This window comes from Mirounga leonina, unplaced genomic scaffold (assembly GCF_011800145.1).
Source record: "Mirounga leonina isolate KUSES-001 unplaced genomic scaffold, KU_Mleo_1.0 Mir_154, whole genome shotgun sequence".
Classification (NCBI taxonomy): Eukaryota; Metazoa; Chordata; class Mammalia; order Carnivora; family Phocidae; genus Mirounga; species Mirounga leonina.
Window position 1 is genome coordinate 37,503,717 of NW_023270389.1, and position 20,173 is coordinate 37,523,889.

Genomic DNA, 20,173 nt, shown 5'->3' on the forward strand with positions numbered 1-20,173 from the left:
ATTGTGGCATCTTCCTGAGCACCCGCCTCGCCTCTCCCTAGCGCAGGAATCACACTTTCGCGGGACTTTCTTCGGGGCGATCGGTCACCCAGGCGCCACTCTTCACTCCTTCCTCGACCCGCGGCTCCCCTGCCCGCCAGGCGCAGTCCAGGGGCCGGAGGGCCAGCTTTGCCGGGTCCCGCTGCGCACCCTGAGAGCTGCGGCTCCCCAGGGCCTCTCTGCGGGGGACATGTGTCCTTCTTCCCACGGGCGCCGCAGGGCGGTGGGAGAGAGCGAGGCGGGGCGGCCCCGAGGGTGAATTCCCTCCGTGTGGGGTGGGGAGGAGGAGGTTGTCCTGAGAGCGAATCTGCCACGGTGGACGTCACTGTTGACAGGATCTGAACCTCAGATGCTTTTTCTTTTTCAAGATTAAAGTGACAAGATGCTCTGCGTGCCTTAATGCCAAACTGGGGACAGGGTAGAGGTATTGGAGCGTTCCCTCCACCTGCCTGCCAGTGAAAAGATACAAAGTCAAGCAGTATCGTACTTGGTCCCAGCAAAGAAAAAACGAGCGGTTTCGGGTTTGTGGTCGCATACTTACTGCGAGCCCCGAAAGAAAGATAACCGCGAACCTAGATGGGCGGGTGGGAACCAGCACCAGGAGGTCAGACTTGCCTTCCGACTGTGGTCGCTTAAGTCTTGAGGCTCGTGGGCAGCGGCAGGGGATGGGGGGCGGGCACTTCGGGCTCTCAGTCCAGGGCACGTGGCTCTCCGCCAGGATTTAAGACCCTGGCAACAGCTTTGAGACGCAGCTTGAGTGAACTTGATTGCCTGGCGTGGGGGCAGGAAAGTAAGTGGACGATCTTGTCTGTGGGATCAGGGGCTTCGACCGACCGAACAGAGGGCTGAGGTGCCAGGCAGCGGGGAGGACTGAGGGTGGGAGCACCTCTTTCTAGGGACAGTCCATCACTGTGTAACATCAGGGCTACACAGCCGAGCCATCTCTACATTAGGTTATCCGCCTAGATTTATCTTCTCATCTCTCGTTGATCCTTGTCATCATGCTACCTCACTCATGGTTGCCCCGGAGCTATTACTTTTGCAAACCATACAGGTACACGGTGTTCCTAGTACAGCGCTACACACACACACACACACACACACACACACACACACACACGTGCGCAGTAAATTCATTGCAGTAGGTCGACTGAGAGCCCTCAATTCCTGGAAACATAAGGACTCTAGCAAGATAGGAAAACCTCTGGGTCAAGTGGTCTTGAATTTTCAGAAGTGCTTTCATTCTCCAGTGCTGGTTAGGAAGGGAAAGGGTAAGGTGAAAGCACAGCGGACATTTAGGTGCAGTCCCATCGTGCATTCTGAGTACCGCCACTCTGCTGTTCCCACAGAGCCATACCACCCCCTAAGTCCTCTGGGGCTGTACCTTCTACTTCGCTCCCCACAGAGCCTGGATCCAAGTCCCAGCACACGAGAACTCTTCATATAGCCATAGGCCTACTCTCTTATTTCATTCACGGGTCTCTTAAAATATAAAGGAGGAGTCTTGGTTAACTAGCAAGCATTTAAGGAACAGGTCAATTGACCTACCTATTACACATCAAAATGAATGGATTAAATAATTAGATACAGAAAATAAAATCAAGGAAATAAAACAGAATTAAATTCTTTATTAAAGCCCTGGGATTAAGACATCATAGAGTTTTCTAAGACAACATGTGACAGGAGATATCATATTGGAAAGATCTGAACTGTACAAGAATGTTCAAGTCCTGGGGCGCCTGGGTGGCTCAGTTGTTAAGCGTCTGCCTTTGGCTCAGGTCATGATCCCAGGGTCCTGGGATCAAGCCCCTCATTGGGCTCTCTGCTCAGCGGGAAGCCTGCTTCTCCCTCTCCCACTCCCCCTGCTTGTGTTCCCTCTCTCACTGTGTTTCTCTCTGTCAAATAAATAAATAAAATCTTAAAAAAAAAAAAAAAAAAGACTGTTAATGTGCTTTAGGTGAGAGCATGCCCAGAAATGACAAAGAGATGGGGAAAAAATATTCACAATAGCTATGATAAAGGGTTAAAATCTCTGCTATATATAGAGCCCATGAAAAGGAATAAGAACAATATTGAGACAGCCTCTCAAAAGTAAACTGCACAAGGGACATGAACTGTTATTTCCCAACAGAGGAAATAATCAAGGAAAATAGATATAGGAAAAAATATATATTAGCATGAGAAACATTTAAAAATATTAAGTTAGCAAAATAAAAAGTATCAAATGTTGGTGAGAGTGTGGTGAAATTGCTGCTTTCATATTTCATTGGCATTGTTGTAAATTGGTACAAACTTATTGGAAAGCAAATTTATTGTCATTTTTAAGAACCATGAAATAATCATCGCTTTTGACTTCATTTTCCTTAGAAAAGTTCTAGAAAATCATCATAGGAAGATCACTGTAAATACTAAAGAGAAAAATACTATATGCACTGAAAGCTCATATTTTTAAGAGTAAAAAATTATAAGCAACATAAATGTCCAATTATAGGGGAATGGCTGACTAAAATATGCTTTAGTCATGAAGTAGAACAGTATGCATCTTTAAAATTACAAGCATGCAGACAGATTTGCCACATGGAAGATTTATTGGATATAAGATAAAAGTGAGAAAAAAAATTGGGTTACAAAAAGTGCAAGTATAACACGTACAAAAAATGTGTAACACTACTATACTATATGCTTAAAAAATGATTAATATGGTAAATGTTATGCTGTGGTTTTTTTTTTTACCACAATGACAAAGTATATGCATATAAGAAAAAATTGGAAGAGAATAGAACAAAGTGGTAGCTTTTCTGCTGTGGTGGTGGAATTATAAGTAATTTTCCTTTTCCTTTTTTTTTTAACTTTTTGGAGAACATTTTATTATGTTCACATCTTAAAACATTTTATATTTACAAGCACTAACTATTGCTTTCCCTGATACTAAGCTCATTTGTCACACCAGAATGCCAACACCTCTTTGACCAAGTGGGATGCTCTACTGACAGCCTATTTTCTTGCTTTTCTGTAATATTTTCTGGTTCATTTTATTCTAGGTCAGAAGGAGAAAAAACAATGAAAATGAAGGAAAGATAAACAAGAACAGACATTTCAAATGTCTCCTTTTCTTCTTCTGCCTTTCCTTTTTATCCATAGTTTTTCCTTTGAACTGGGGGAGAGAAATTACAAGGTTTGGCAATTTCCTATTACTACCACAATGACCCTGGATTACATCTATAGGGACAGGGGGTGGTGGTGCAGGAGATTTATAGCTCAGTGATGAAATCCTCTGGGGATTCACTTCATAAGATAATAGTTCTTTATAAAAACAAGTTGCTCACATGCTAGGAAACCCTGTCACTACTCACTCTCTTTTAGGGAAACTGGCTTTCCAGTAACTATATTTTCCCTGCTCTTTCTCAGAAGGTGATCCTGTGGGCTTCTGGTGGGGCTAGAGAAAGGAAAGTTTAAGGCAGAGACCCCTGTGCTTACCAGAAATCAGTCATTGTGTCAGGCAATGGACAAAGCCAAGATCCACACCTCAGGGAGGTGTTCTAGAGGAGGGAGATAAACAATAAACAAAATGTAGTATTTAGCGGGGGGAAGTGTAGTATTTAGATGGTGGTATGATCTATGGAGAAATATAAAGGAGGGATGAGGAATAGGGAATAGTGAAGGCAGACCAAGCAAGGTTCTCCTGAAGGAGGTGAGAGAGGGGGCCATGTGCATATCGGGGTAGGGGTGATCCAGGCTGCATGAACAGCAAATGCCAGAGCCCCTAGGAAGCATGCCTGACCATTCCAGAAACTTTAGGATACTGGAGTGTAATAAGGAAGGGCCGCATACCAAGAGGTGAGGTCAAAAAGGCAACGGGGCAGGCTTTTACTCGAAGCGAGATGAGAAAATATTGGACCTTTGGACCGAGTGTGACATGATCTAACCTTGTATAGGATCCCTTTGGGCTAGGTGTTTAAAACAGCCCAACAGGGGTAAGGAAGAAACAAGAGGTGATGGCAATAATCCAGGAGAGTGGGGATGAGGGCTTGGAAGATATTTGGAAGATACCAAGACACATGTGCCAGGAAGTCAGTGTGCATAGGCTTACGGTTCTTCACTTAGGCAGGCCCCTTTCAAGACCCAGAGGGGGCCTAGCAATGTGTTCATATGGTGATAGGCTGTAATAAATTTGCAAAAGTGGGATATTTTAACTACAAATGGTTAAGACCACTGTCTCTTTTCACCCCAGCCTCCCTTCACGTCTGGTGGTGTTGAACTGGCTATGGGCATCTGGGGGACTTTGCCAAGGAAGGCTCATCAGAGTTGTACTTCTGTATTGGGATATATGTATGTGGTTTGCAGTCACTTCTGTCTAGAGTCATATTATTGCAAGCTGTATGGCTGCCAGGAATATCCCTACTGCCCACCATACTAACTCACCTGAGAAGGTTCTTTGTACTGAGAAATGAACATTTTCACACAGCATCAAACCAATGTGGATGGTGGAGAAACGTTTGAAATGTATGGCCCCAGAAGCAAATCTATGAAAATTCTCCAGATCATCACACATGCAAAATTGTAAGCAGGGGATTGAGTTCTTGTGTTTGTCTAGTCAAAACAGCATCCTCTCCTGCCAGGAATGAAATCAACAATACAACTTATATAATTATAAATATACCTTAAGGAGTGTTTACTTTGCTAGGTGCCATATTTTATAAAGCTTGATTATAACATTTTAATTGTTGTTTGGAAATGTGTTCTGGAATATTTTCAATAAAAGTTAGAAAATACAGACTCCTGATTTGTTCATATACGAACGGCACCATCCTTTATCATTTCTAAACTTATTTATGTATTAAAGAACTGAGAGAAAAAATATATAAAATTAGTGAAATGTAAAAAAGGGTTGAAGATAAGCAATTAAAATCAATGGAAAATTTTCTGACATGAAAAAGCAATCTGTAAAAACAAATTTCAGATTATACTATAAGCAAAGACATCAGAAGAAAGCAATGAACAGGCTCTTGTATGGTCTGATGATGCAATAATGAAGTAGAGTGGACCATATGCACAATGGAAAAACATTTACCATTTTTGCTGCTCTTGTGTTGAAACACTGACATTGATGAGGATAATGTGCCACTACAGTGAGGACTTCAGTGATGATTGCTTGATGGGTGTCACCAGTTCTAAGAACTTTTAGGATGAATCCGTGGAAAACAAAAGGAAATGCCCTGAAATATTACAACTCACACATTAAAAAACTTAGAGGTTTTTCCAAATGTGACAATTCTAAAAAATGACATTACTAATAATGTGTTGTGAAGGAAGTTATCTGAATATTTTTAAGTCAAATTTTCAGCCACATGGAAAGACTGGGTTATCTTGTTACTCCAATTATAGAAACACTACATTACAGAAGCCTTGTCTTATGAAGAAGAGAACAAAGAGTATGCAGCTTACAATTGTAAGAAAAAAAGTATTATAGAGGTATGTCAGGGAGGTAATTAAAAATAAGGTATTTTTCTGCTGTTTTTGGTATTTGTCAGCTTTTTTAATTTGTAATTTATTGTACATCCTTTCCTGATGTCAGCCCTGTTGTGTGATAGCCAATGACATTGTAGTAAAGGTAAGCAGGTAGCTGGCTAAGAGTCAGCTAGCTGACTTTATAACCTTTGATATTTTTATGATTCTTGGTCATACATGATAATAAAATCTAGAGTTGACTGGAAAGCATACAAAAGAGAAAGACGTCCCATTATCCATGCACCCACCCATACAGAGATGACTCTGTTAATATTTTAGCATATTGTGATAGTCAATTTTATGTGTCAACTTTACTGGGCAAAGGGACACCCAGATAACTGGTAAAACATTATTTCTGGGTGTTTCTGGAAGAGATTAGCATTTGATTCAGTAGACTGAGTGAAGAAGATCCTGCTTCACCAATATGGAGATTATCCAATCCATTGAGGACCCAAATGGAACAGAAGGGTGAATTCCCTCTCTCTTTTTGAGCTGGGACATCCATCCATCTTCTCCTGCCATTGGACTTCAGAGCTCCTGAGCTCTTCAATTTTGGTCCTTCCGACTCTGGGACTACTTACACGAGCAGCTCCCCACACCACCCCCAACCCCTGGTTCTTAGGCCTTTGGACTCTGACTTAATTATACAACCAGCTTTCCTGGTTCTCCAGCTTGAAGATGGCAGATTATGGGACTTCTCAGACTCCATAGCCATCAGAACCAATTCCTATAATAAATCCCCTCTTTTGTATCTCTATATATCCTATTGGTTCTGTTTCTCTGGAGAGCACTGACTAATACACATATATTACTTTCCCACATTTTTTAATGTAAGGATATACACATATATGTGTTTACATGCATAAAACCATACTCCAACTTGCTTTTTCCCTTGAGATCATAAACCTCTCTCCATGACAATAAATATGCATCTACATCATCATTTTAAACAGGCATAACCTCCCACTATAGAACTTTACCACAGTTAATCTACATATCTATTACTTTACTCTGTTGTTTTCAGTTTTTCCTTATATGTAAACAATGTTGTTACAAATATCATTGTCTTAGTCAGCCCGGGTTGCCATAACAAAATACCACAGACTGGGTGATTGAAACAACAGAAATGTATGTCTCACAGTTCTAGAGGCTGGAAAGTCCAAGAACAGGTGCTAATCAGTTGAGTTTCTGGTGACTCTCTTCCTGGCTTGTAGATGGCTGCTTTCTCACTGTATCCTCCCACAGTGGGGAGAGAGAAAGAGAGATGTCTCTCTCCTCTTCTTAGAAGGCCATGGTCTTATTAGATGGGTGCCCCACCCTTATGACCTCATTTAACCTTAACTACCCTCTTAAAGATCTAATCTCCAGCTATAGTCACATTTGGGACTAAGGCTTCAACATATGCATTTGGGGAGGGACACAATGCAGTCCATAACAATCATTGTACTCACATAGTTTCACACCTCTCTGATTATGGCCTTGGGTTTAATTCCTAGGAATGGAATTGCTAATCAAAAGGAATATACCTACTTTCAAGGTATTCGACCTACATTGCAAAATGGCCTTACAATTAATAGTCCTTCCAGCAGTGTATGAAAATCCTACTAGCTAATTAGGGAACATTTTTAGGTGAGCTACTGTTCAGGGTCAGAAGGATTGAACTTGTTTCTCGGGTCACTTGTTGGACTCCTGGTAAAGAAGAAAAAGAAAAACAGGAACAGATAAATATAAGATGAGGACCTGCCCCAAAGAACCTGTCAAAGGTTGTTTTTAGCAACTTCCCTTCCATGGCCCCTTCTAGAAACATCCACTCCCTGAAACTGTCTCCCTGGTGCCTAGGATTCCTCAAGAGGCATGCAGCCCAAGGCGAAGCTCTGGACTCTGCAGCCCAGTCAGAAACACATCACGGCATTTCTTCCAGCCAAACTTCCCACCCCTCAGGCTTTTCTCTCCCTCACTTCTCAGAGAGGAAAGACAAAGACAGCAAGTCAAACCTGGGTGTTCATAGTATCTCTACTGAAGGTATTTGCATTTCAAAAGGAAAAAGTATTGATGATGCATTCACACAAAGGACAAATATCAAATAGTAGAATTGTAGGCTCCCTGACTCTACCAGTGGGAAGATATTTGGAGAATGTGATTTAATCACACTGTGTTAGGCTACTACCCTCTTACTCCTATGTATAGAATTGGCACTGAAAAAGGACTGACTCTTGATTTCAGCTCAGGTTATGATCTCAGGGTTGTGAGATCGAGCCCATGTCGGGCTCCACTGCTTAAGATTCTCTCTCTCTCTTCCTCTGTCCCTCCCCCCTCTAAAAAAAAGTTTATGTATATGTAATTGTGTCAGCTGCGTCATCAGGTATGATCTGAACAGTGAGGACTCCCTTTTTTTTTTTCAAGATTTTATTTATTTACTTGAGAAAGAGAGAGAGTGAGAGAGAGGAAGCATGAAAAGGGGCAGAAGGAGAGGGAGAAGCAGACTCCCCACTGAGCAGGGAGCCCGACGTGGGGCTCAATCCCAGGATCCTGAGATCATGACCCCAGCTGAAGGCAGACACTTAACTGACTGAGCCGCCCAGGAGCCCCAAGGACTTCCTTTTTGACTAGGCATCCATGAGCACCGAATCTTCCATTGTTATATAGCTAATAATTGGAAGGCTTGGCCAACAACTAGTTTCGACTGAGTATATTTCAAACCTCCACTGCCGTCTTACTTTTGGTGCCAATACCATAGGATACATTCATATCACAATAACCTCTGCCCTGCACCTTCACATGGCAGGTGAGTTGGCACAGTGGGTGTTAAGAGTATCCTGGAAGCCATTCCTACACCAGTCTCCCAAACTAAATGTATACCAACCCAAATCCCCTTCGCTGTCTCTCAACAATGTACATGGTCATCCCAGTGCCACCTGACAGGAAAGAAAATATGCCAGAGAGAAAGTTGGAGTGAAAAGAAACCACAGTTTTAATTAACCGCAGTTAAAATATCTTTCTTTTGCTAATTTTATGAAAATATATAACTGAGTGAACATAGTGCTATGATCCCTTCTCGGGCCTTGGAAAGATCTACGTGATGGGCTCGCACTTCACTGGCTCCAGAGTAAATCCATCTCTGCTTCTATCTCCAAACTTCTCTGGAATTCCTCCCTCCTTTCATTCCCCCCTCCCCCCACATCCTCTTTTGCCTGAACCATAGAACAGCCCTATAATAGACCTTCCTTCTCCTGCTCTCCTGAGCCTCCCGCCCATCTAAAAATGCAAGTTTGCCCCATGACTCTCGTATTTAAAACCTTTCCTTGTTACCAGGTGTCCTTTGTCACCAGGATGAAGGACTACTCTTCTTGGCTTCCATGGCTCCCTCCACCTCTCCAACCTTCTCTTGCTTCTTGGGCCATATCATCCTTTATGCTCATGTAGTAGGACTGCTGGGGATCCTCCAGACCATGCCAAGTGTTCTCCACTCTCTGTGGCTTTTGTCTTTCTGTTTCCATCTTCTTTTTTCCAAACATATCCCCTTCCCACCCCTCACTCAGTTGGCAATATGAACATCTACTCCTCTTTCATGGTGTAGCTTAAGCATCTCTCCCTCCATAAAGACTTTCCTTGATGATCAGAATTAGCAACATATCTTTTTACTCCACTACTTTATGAAGTTCAAATTTTTAATTTACATAACAAATACATGAATACACTCTCACTGTAAAAAGGGGAGACTCAACCATTATGGGTAAATTGAATGTTCACCACCGCCAATGCCAGTCATTAGTTGGGTGTGTGTCTTTCCAGCTTTTATATGTATTAATGCCCCATTCCTCATTTATACATCTTTCTTCCCCTACTAGATTAGAAAACCCAGGAGGGCAAAGGCAATGTCTTATTCATCACTCTATCCTGACTCCCCAGCCCAGTGCTTGGATGTAGGAATAGCCAGCACTAGAAATGAAAGCACTGAAGCAGAGAGCTTAAGGAACTTGCCCAGAAAAGTGGTAGAGTTGGTATTCAAACTCAACTAAAACATGTACTCACTAAAGGTTTAATTGATTAATATATAATGAAAACCCACATTGGGACAAGTAGCATTTGGATTAGAAGAGTTGCCCCCAGAGAAGGTCCAGCACATACCATCAAAGCAGATGTGAGTGTGCTTAATGACCACCATAAGCACCATGGTAGCATATTTCACAAAAAATTAAATGATTGCTTTTTTTTCCCCTCCAATTTTGTTTCCTATGGAAAGACATCTAGTAAAAGTTTTCACTAGTTATACAATGCTAGTATCTAGGGCAGCCCTAAGTTATAGCATACCATGAGAATTATAATAGTTTAGTATCTGAAGAGGTTGCTCATTATTCTCTTTAAAACAATGAGTAAGACATTTGTGACTCGCTTTTTAAAATAATTTAACTCACTTCCTATACAACCTACCACTATCTACAACTAATTTGTAATTTCCTTGGGGGCAGCTCTTTCTTATTTTGTCTAACACAGAGCTAGGTTCAGAGCACTAGTCATACATCTGCTGAATGAATAAGCTATGAATGACTTCCACTGACAATGCAGTAGATTTCACTAGATGGAGAACAATAGCTTTGATAGTCCCCGAGACATTCAAGATGAAATCTTTTTTCTCTCTTAACAATCACCCATGCTCTTGGCTTGTTTACAGCTGAAAGAGCCTTAGGTTTCTGTAAGAAAGCAGCCCAAAGTCTGCTTCTCAAAAGAAGCTGGGCTAGTTCCCTTCTAGATGTCAGGTACACAAAATTGGATTAACCTTTATTCTTGGTCCCTTCTACTCTGTCATCATTGGCTCATCAATGGATTTCTTTTAATTGTTTATTACTTTTTAAAATTTATTAATAACATAACAAGCATCTCTAAATCCACCACCTGGGGTGCCTAGGTGGCTCGGTTAGTTAAGCGTCTGACTTGGGCTCAGGTCATGATCTGAGTCCTGGGATTGAGCCGCGCATGGGACTCCACGCTCAGTGGGTTGTCTGCTTGTCCCTCTCCTTGTGCTCCTCCCCCACCCCACACTCATGTATGCGCTCTCTCTCTCTCAAATAAATAAATAAAATCTTAAAAAAAAAATCCACCACCTAATCCAAGAATCAGTACACTGACAATCTCTCTCATTCACTTTTATGTTCCTCCCTATTCCATCCCTTTCCCCCTTCACTATCCTAAATTTTGTGTTTACCATTTTGTTGTTGTTGTTGTTGTTTTTACCTAAATTTTTTATTTGGAGATATTTTAGATTTGCTTGCAATGAGATCCCATGTGCCCTTTACCCAGTTTCCCCCAGTGGTAAAATCTTACAAAACTGTGGTACAGTATCACAACAGAGACTAGCATTGATACAGTCAAGATATAGAACATTTCCATCACCACAAAGATCATGAGTGTTGGCAATACCTCCTATAGTCACAACCACTGCTATCTCATACTTGGTCCACCCCATCCTTAATCCCTGGCAACCACCGATCTGTTCTGCATTTCTATAATTTTGTCATTTCAAGAGTGTTGTATAAATGTAGTCATACAATATATAATCTTTTGAGATTGACTTTTCTTCATTCAGCATGATTTTCTGGAGATTCATTCAGGCTGTTGCCTGTATCAGTAGTTCATTTTTGTTGTTGCTATTGGTGAGTAGTATTCTATGGTATGGATGTACCACAGTTCATTTAACCATTCACCCATTGAAGGGCATCTGGTTGCTTCCAGTTCTTAGCTATTATGAATAAAGCTGTTGTAAGCGTTTGCGTATAAGAATTTGTGTGAACGTAAGCCTTCATTTCTCTGGGAAAATGCCAAAGCATGCAATTGCTGAGTCACAGAGTAGTTGAATGTTTAGTTTTTCAGGAAACTGTCAAAGTGCTTTCCAGAGAGGCTAAATCATTTTAAATTCCCACCAACAATGTATGAATATCATTTTCAGCATGCTCTCCAGCATTTCATGTTGTCACTATTTTTTATTTTAGCCATTTTGATAGATGAGTAATAATAGTTCATTGTGGCTTAAATATGCATTTCCCTAATGGTGAATGATGTTGAATATCTTTTCATGTGTTCGCCATCTGTATATGCTCTTCAGTAAAATGTCTCTTTATGTCTTTTGTCCATATTATAATTGGGGTGTTGTTCTTGTTTTGCTGTTAAGTTGTGGTCTTTATATATTCTTTTTTTTTTTTTAAGATTTTATTTATTTGACAGAGAGAGACACAGCGAGAGAGGGAACACAAGCAGGGGGAGTGGGAGAGGGAGAAGCAGGTTTCCCACTGAGCAGGGAGCCTGATGCGGGGCTCCCAGGACCTGAGCCGAAGGCAGATGCTTAACGACTGAGCCACCCAGGTGCCACAAGGTCTTTATATATTCTTTTTTATTTTTTTTAAGATTTTATTTATTTATTTGAGAGAGAGAGAATGAGAGAGAGCACATGAGAGGGGGGAGGGTCAGAGGGAGAAGCAGACTCCCTGCCGAGCAGGGAGCCCGATGCGGGACCTGATCCAGGGACTCCAGGATCATGACCTGAGCCGAAGGCAGTCGCTTAACCAACTGAGCCACCCAGGCGCCTGGTCTTTATATATTCTTGATACTAGTCTCTTGTCAGATGTATGGTTTGAAAATATTTCTCCCACTTTGTAATTTGTCTTTTCATCCTTTGAACAGGGTCTTTTGTAGAATAAAATTTTAAATTTTGATGAAGTCCAACTTACCAATTTTTCTTTTTATTGATCATGTTTTTAATATAAAGTCTAAGAACTCTTTGACTAGCCCTAGATCCTAAAGATTCTCTCTTACTCTTTTTCTAAATGTTTCAGTTTTTGCATTGCAGTTTATATTTAAGCATGTGATCCTTGTTAATGTCTCTGTAAGGTATAAGTCTTAGGGCGGTTTTTTTTTTGTTTTTTTGGGGGGGGGCTATGGATATCCAACTACTCCATCTATTGAAAATACTGTCTTTCCTCCACTGAATTGCTTTTGCATCACTGTCAAAAGTCAACTGAGCATATTTGTGCTCAGTTTTGCATTACTGACAAAAATCAAATGAGCATATTTGTATTTCTGGGTTCTTTATTCTGTTCTATTTATATATGTGTCTCTCTGCCAATACCACATAGTCTTGATTACTATACCTATAAAATGTCTTAAAATTTGATAGACTGATTCCTGCCAGTTTCTTCCTCTTTTTCAAGATTGTTTCAGCTATTCTAGTTTGTCTTTCCATATAAATTTTAGAATAATCTTGTGTATATCTACAAAATCCGGGATTTTTATAGGAATTGCATTAAGCCTATATATAAATTTGGAGAGACTTGGCATCTTTACTAGATTGAGTCTTCCAATCCATAAGCACAATATGTCTCTCCATTTATTTAGATTTTTTATTTCTTTCATCAGCATTTTGTAGCTTTTAGCATACAAGTCCTATATGTGTTTTGTTAGATTAACACCTAAATATTTCTCCTTTTTTTTAGTTATTATAAATAGTATTGTATTTTAAATTTTGGTGTCTATGTGTTCATTTGATTTTTGTAGGTTTATCCTGTGTCCTGTGAACTTGTTGAACTCACCTATTAGTTTTAGGAATTTTTTGTAGATTCCTTGGGATTTTCTATGTGAACAATCATGTCGTCTGAAAATATGGACAGTTTCATTTCTTCCTTTTTGATCTGTATACTTTTTATTTTATTTTTTTGCCTACTGCACTGACTAGAATATTCAGCACTGTGTTGAATAAGAGTGAACTTTATTACCTTGTTCCAGATCTTATAGGGGAATGCATTCAGTCTCTCACCATTAAGTATAATGTTAGCTGTAGGTTTTTTTGTAGATGTTCTTTATCAAATTGAGGAAGTTCCCTTTTATTCCTATTTTTCTGGGAGTTTTTATCATGAATCATTGTTGAATTTTGTCAAATAGTTTTTCCACATCAATTGATATGTGTGATTTTTCTTTTAGTCTGTGAAGTGGATTATACTGATTGATTGTCAAATATTGAAACTGACTTGTATCTCTGGAATCAACTCTATTTGGTCATGGTGTATATAATTCTTTTTATATATTGATAAAATCTGTTTGCTAATATTTTGTTAAGTTTTTTTTTTTCTATATTCATGAAGTACTGACTTTGTCTGATTTTGGTATCAGGATAATACCAGTTTCACAAAATGAAATGGGAAATGTCCCCTCTTCTATTTTCTGGAGGAGATTGTATAAAAGTTGTGCTAATTCTGCTTTAAATGTTTAGAATTCCCCAGTGAAACCATTGGGATCTGGAGATTTCTTTGTGGGGGGCTTTAAAATTACAGTTAATTCCTTTAGTAGTTAAAAGGCTATTAAAATTGTCTGTTTCATATTGGGTGAGTTTATATTTTTCTAGGAATTGGTCCTGTTTCATCTCAGTTGTCAAGTCTATGTGTGTGTAATTGCTCATGGTATTCCCTTATTATTCTTTTGATGTCTGAAGGTTCTTTAGTGATATTCCCTGTTTCATTCCTGATATTAGTCTCTGTGTCTTCTCTCTTTTTTTCTTTGTCAGTCTTGCTAGAGGTTTGTCAATCTTGTTGAGCTTCAAAAAATCAGCTCTTTCAATGGTTTTCTCTATTGTTTTGTTTTTAATTTCATTGATTTTTATTGTTTCCTTCTTTCTGCTTGCTTTTATTTCTCTCTTCTTTTTTTCTGGGTTCTTTTTTTTTTTTTTTTTTTTAAGATTTTATTTATTTATTTGACAGAGACACAGCGAGAGAGGGAACACCAGCAGGGGGAGGGGGAGAAGGAGAAGCAGGCTCCCCGCAGAGCAGGGAGCCCGATGTGGGACTTGATCCCAGGACCCTGGGATCATGACCTGAGCCGAAGGCAGTCTCTTAACCGACTGAGCCACCCAGGCGCCCTTTTTCTGGGTTCTTAAGGTGAAACCTTGAGAGATTTCGTGCTATAGATTTCCCTCTGAGTACTGCATTAGCTGTGTCATGCAAATTTTGATATGTTCTATTTTCATTTTCATTTGGTTTGGGTATCTTTTTCAACTTCCCTTGAAATTTCCTATTTGACCCATGGGTTGTTTAGAAGAGTGTTTAGTCCACCTATTTGAGGATTTTTTGTTCTCTCTCTGTTATTAATTTCTAGCTTGATTCCATGTGGTCAGAAAATACATTCTGTATGATTCTAATTCTTTCTTAATTTGTTGAGGTTGGTTTCATGGCCCATCTTGCTTTAGGTTTCATGAGCACTAGAAATGAATGTGCTTCTGCTGTTTTTGGGTGGGGTGTTCCACAAATATCTATTTGATCATGTTGGCTGATGGTGTTGTTGAGTTCCTCTATATCTTTGCTGATTTTTGTCTAATTGTTCTGTTAATCATTGTCAGATGTCTTAATTTTTGCCTGTCTAGTAGGTGGAAAATGTTATTTCATGGTCTTGACTTGCATTTCTCTGAGTTCTATTAAAATCGAGGATCAAAATTAAATACTTTCCTTCCTCCCTAATTGCACTTTTTAAAACATGTAGTTGAGACTTTTTTTTAAGATTTTATTTATTTATTTGAGAGAGAGAGCACAAGCCAGGGGAAGGAGCAGAGGGAGAGGGAGAAGTGGATTCCCCAGGGAGCAGGGAGCTTGATGCGGGGTTCGATCCCAGGCACCCCGAGACTTTCCTTACCAATTATTCAAACTTTTTTTTCCCTTTTATTTCTGTTTTTTGTTCTTGTTTTTATTCTTACATGTGTAGTGACCCTGGTGATGCATCTGAATGGAGAAGTCAGGAATATGTCTTTGGATAATCTCCATCTGGCACAGTGCCACAACAATTAGACACATACTTAGGTCAAAAACCTTCAATGACTCCCCATTTTCTAAAAAATAGAGTCCTATCACTTCTTGGCCTTTTGGCTAAGATCAAGTGTAAAAAATACAGACCTAAACCTTAGCCTGGCATTTAAAGCCCATGTGATGTACTTCTGATTTAACTAATCCAGCTATGTCAATGCCTTGCTGTTCTCTAATAAGTTGGCCCCTGCCTCCACACTTTTGCCCATGCTATTCCCTCTGCCTAGAATGTTCTTGGTCAATCAAAATCCTCCCTCTAAATGTGACCCAAAAGTCTCTATAGAGACTTTCTTGATCATGCCAGCTGGAAGTGATTGCCCTTTCCATCGTCCTATAACATCTATCCTATAATGGTGCATATCTCGGTATCATAATGCACACATCTGGTAAACCACTGCGTGGCTTCATTCAGTGATTCAGACCAGGACTGTGCTGTTGTTACTGTACATCTGTTTCTTGGCTTGCAGGCAAAGTGCCTCTCCTTTATTAATATTCTAGCTCACATGGTAAGCATTGTTAAAATTCTATCTCAAAAAGGGCGCCTGGGTGGCTCAGATGGTTAAGCGTCTGCCTTCGGCTCAGGTCATGATCCCAGGGTCCTGGGATCGAGTCCCGCATCGGGCTCCCTGCTCCGCGGGAAGCCTGCTTCTCCCTCTGCTTCTCTTTCTCTCTCTCTCTCTCTGTCTCTGAAGAATAAATAAATAAAATCTTTAAAAAAAAAAATTCTATCTCAAATGACCAAATTTACCAAAAGTAGTATATTAGGCAAACCACCAATTTGTTGAGCAGAACAGATTAGAAGAATAAATAATTTAGAATACTGATAAACTCATGCTCTGAAATGATTTCTATACACATGTCAGTTGAATGTGGGACATGTACTAGCAAAACAACTGAAAAATATATTTTTACAAATCTGAGTTTGTCTTATGGACAACACTTCACTGAGTTTTGAACTTTTGTTTCTTTAAGCCAGATGATAGTTTCAGTAGACTGGTAGACTGTGTGATATAACAGGACTTAAAAAAAGCAAGTCTAGATAATACCCTCTGTTATTTTTAAAGTAAGAAATTCTAGGAAATATTCATACAACTTATCTACATAAAAGTAGCTGTGAAATTTCATATCTCACATTTTCATACACCAGGTAATTCCAGTCTTTATTAAAAATCAAACTATAATTTTTTTAAGTCACAGAAGACCAGAAGAAATTTTGGGGGGAATTCTTACCTTACCATAAAAATGAAACCCATTTATTACAGAGAATTAGAAAATAACAATGGTAATAGTTATTATTGATAATTAATAAACTATTAGGTATTAAGAAATAATTAATTATTGTTACCAACCATAATCCCTTTACTTGGCGACTACTATTGATAACATAGGACTTTGGAAAGGTTGTTTAGTTCTTTTTTGGTTGGTGTTTAGACAAGACTGTTACTGATAGATTTTTTTTTTTTCAATGAAGAGTCTATACCTACCCTTGCTGCTCCAGGACATAATAACACTGATGGTTGGCAGTGCTTCGTGTTTATTTTCAGTTCCACATGCTGTTCTGCAGACCCATTTCCTCTTGTTCTCTCTCTAGCAGAGGCAGAGAAGTGTTGACCTCTCTCTTCCACCTCAGAATCTTCCACAGAATTAAACTATTGCACCTTCAGCCTGCTTTTCTCCAGGGTGAATCAATCATCTTTCTCCTTGACATTTGAGTCTCATTTTCCAATTATTTTATCACTTTGAAGTATCCCCAGGACCCGCTAAGGGCTGAGAGCAAGGCATATTTTTCCTAACAACTAAGTGACTTGGCTATTTCACATTCTCTTTCCTGGGAGCAGGGAGACTGGATAGATGATTTGGGGGGCTTACTTTCACTTGTGACTTCACGCATCTTTTTATGGTGCCTGAGCTGAGGATTCTACATGTGGCAAATATTTAGTAAGCCTTCCTGGCTATCTGACTCAAGAGTGTGGTTCCTAATAAGAGCCACAAATGGTAAAGGCAGTTCCAGGAGTTTGCTGATTACTCAGCGGTGTTGGATCAAGCTGGGAAGACAATGCATGCCTCCTGCCCATTTCCCAGCCACTTCTCCCCACATTCATTGTGAAATGGATGGTCAAAAAGAATGAGGAACCCCACACTGCCGCTCGCAAGGTGCTCCTTGGCAGGGGACATGCCTTGCAGATTATTTTCTTCAAGGAGCTCAGACTTCACAGGGGCAACTCTACTCAACATGGAACAGATCTCTGGGTAGTTGGGGCTCACCTGGGTGCCTCCTTCTGGTTTCATTGTTTCTTTTCAAGGAAGCCGCTTTTAAACGTGGTGTTATTGAGGCTTTCCATTGCTGCACTTTGGTACCTGTGAGATGTAGCCATGTTCATCCTGTGCCTCTATTTGAACCCTTTCAGAAGTGAATGGGAAGACCAAGGGAGTGGGAGCCCAAGCAGTGGAGTGACAATGCCAAAGTGATCTTCTTCTAGAGTCTGACTCAATAAATGTCCACCTTTGCAAAAGCATTCCAGGCACTGGAAAGCTTTTGCAGAAAGTGCCTGGACAATTCTGTCAGACACCTTCCCAAATTGGCCCCCCTTTCTTTGCAGTTATTCACCAACCCCTTCACCGATCTTACTCTTGTGTTTTGGATATTTTTTTTTAGATCATACTACTTGCCCAGAATATCACCAATATCACCTCTATCTTCTCCCATCATTCAAAGGGTTTCTGAAACCACCTCTTCCAGGAAGTCTTCCCTGACTCATTAGAGCAATGAAACCTCCTGGCCTCCCTCCCCACTAACCACTCTCCTCAAAGAACTTCCCCTTTGTTTCCACAGAACATAAATGCTGCAACTTATTTATTAGTTGAATGTGTATTTTGAATAGATTCTCAGGAAGGATGCCTTCCTGAGGCATAATAATAGGTGATGACTTCCAAGAAGTTGGATGGTATCTAACGGATGTGTAAATGACCCCAACACATAAGAGCAGTAAACAAGCATTGCAATAGGTATGACTTTGCAGACAGTTGCTCAGACTTTGCCTTCAGAAACTGAACTTCTACATTTCTAGTGGTGCTGCTTATCTATGCAGCGTTATTAGCCAGATGCTTCAATAGTGGCCATTCAACAGATGTGTGCTGAGAATCTACTGTCAGCCAGCATTGTTTTAGATACTGGAGAAATAGTGCCTACTGGAAGTTTTTAAGACTACTATGGTGGCCCACAAATGTGGTGGCCTATATTGAACCATGCCTCTCAGTATTCATTCCTTTGTGTAGCCCCCACACCCACCCCTTCTTCAATCTGAGTGGACCTATGATCTGCTTTAAATAATAGAGAGTAGGGGCACCTGGGTGGCTCAGTCATTAAGTGTCTGCCTTCGGCTCAGGTCATGATCCCGGGGTCCTGGGATCGAGCCCCGCATCAGGCTCCCTGCTCCGCGGGAAGCCTGCTTCTCCCCCTCCCCCTGCTTGTGTTCCCTCTCTTGCTGTGTCTCTCTCTGTCAAATAAATGAATACAATCTTTAAAAAAGTAAAAAATAAAAATAAATAAATAAATAATGGAGAGTAGAAGTAATGTGCCAGTTCCAAGGCTTAAGCCCAAGAAGACCTGCCAGTTTCTGTTTTTGTGGTTCGGGAAGCCCTGAGCTACCATGTGAGAAGTCCAGCTACTCTACTGGCAAGATCATGTGGAGAGGTCACTTGGAAAGGCAGAGGCCCTGAGACTACAAGGAAAGAGAGAGAAGCTCAGCCATCCTGAGTCCCTGCTGAATTCAGCCTTCAGCCAACCTGCCAACTGAGTGCAGCCACATGAGTGACCGCCACCGAGACCAGCAAAAGAACCACACTGCTGAGCCCAGCTCAGATGGCAGACCTATGAGCAAATAACCACTTGGTTATTGTTTTAAGCCACTTTTTTGGGATGATTTGTTATAGAGCAATTGATAACCAAAGCAAAACAAAATAAAAAACAAAAACACTGATCATTCCTGAAAATGGGGAGGGGAGTATATGGTCTTCCAAATTGGCTTCAAGATATGTTGATAGATTAAATGCTTCCAAGTTTAACAATAAAGTAGAATCATGGTAGCAACAGGCCTTAAAAAACAAACAAGCCCATACCAAACTCTTGGATAAGAGTTGACATGTCGGGGCGCCTGGGTGGCTCAGTTGGTTAAGCGACTGCCTTCGGCTCAGGTCATGATCCTGGAGTCCCGGGATCGAGTCCCGCATCGGGCTCCCTGCTCGGCGGGGAGTCTGCTTCTCCCTCTGACCCTCCCCCTCTCATGCTCTCTCTCTCTCTCTCATTCTCACTCTCAAATAAATAAATAAATAAATAAATAAAAGAGTTGACATGTCCATCTTCCTTAAAAATAAGCTATAAAATTAGTGCAATCTCAAAAATTACCAACAGGATTTTTTTGGGGGGGCGGGCATCTGATGCTAAAGTTCATGTGGAGAAATAAGCAAAAGTAGCCAGGAACTTTCTGGAAAAATAATGATAATAAATGGATGGAGGAGAAATGGTCTTAAGAGAAAATAAATATATCATAAAACTATAAAAAATTAAAGCAATTTGGTATGGGCGTTTGACTAGAACAGAATAGAAACAGACCCCAAATAGATTTTAGAGTTTATTAAATGAAAAATGTGGCATCTCAAATCAGTGGTTACTATCAAAAAAGAGGTACTATTAAATAAATGGTGTCAGGACAGGTAGTTAGCTATCTGAAAGAAAATAAAGAGATTAGATCTCCCCTATAAACTACGATTCTATTGAGTGGTAGGAGAAAAAA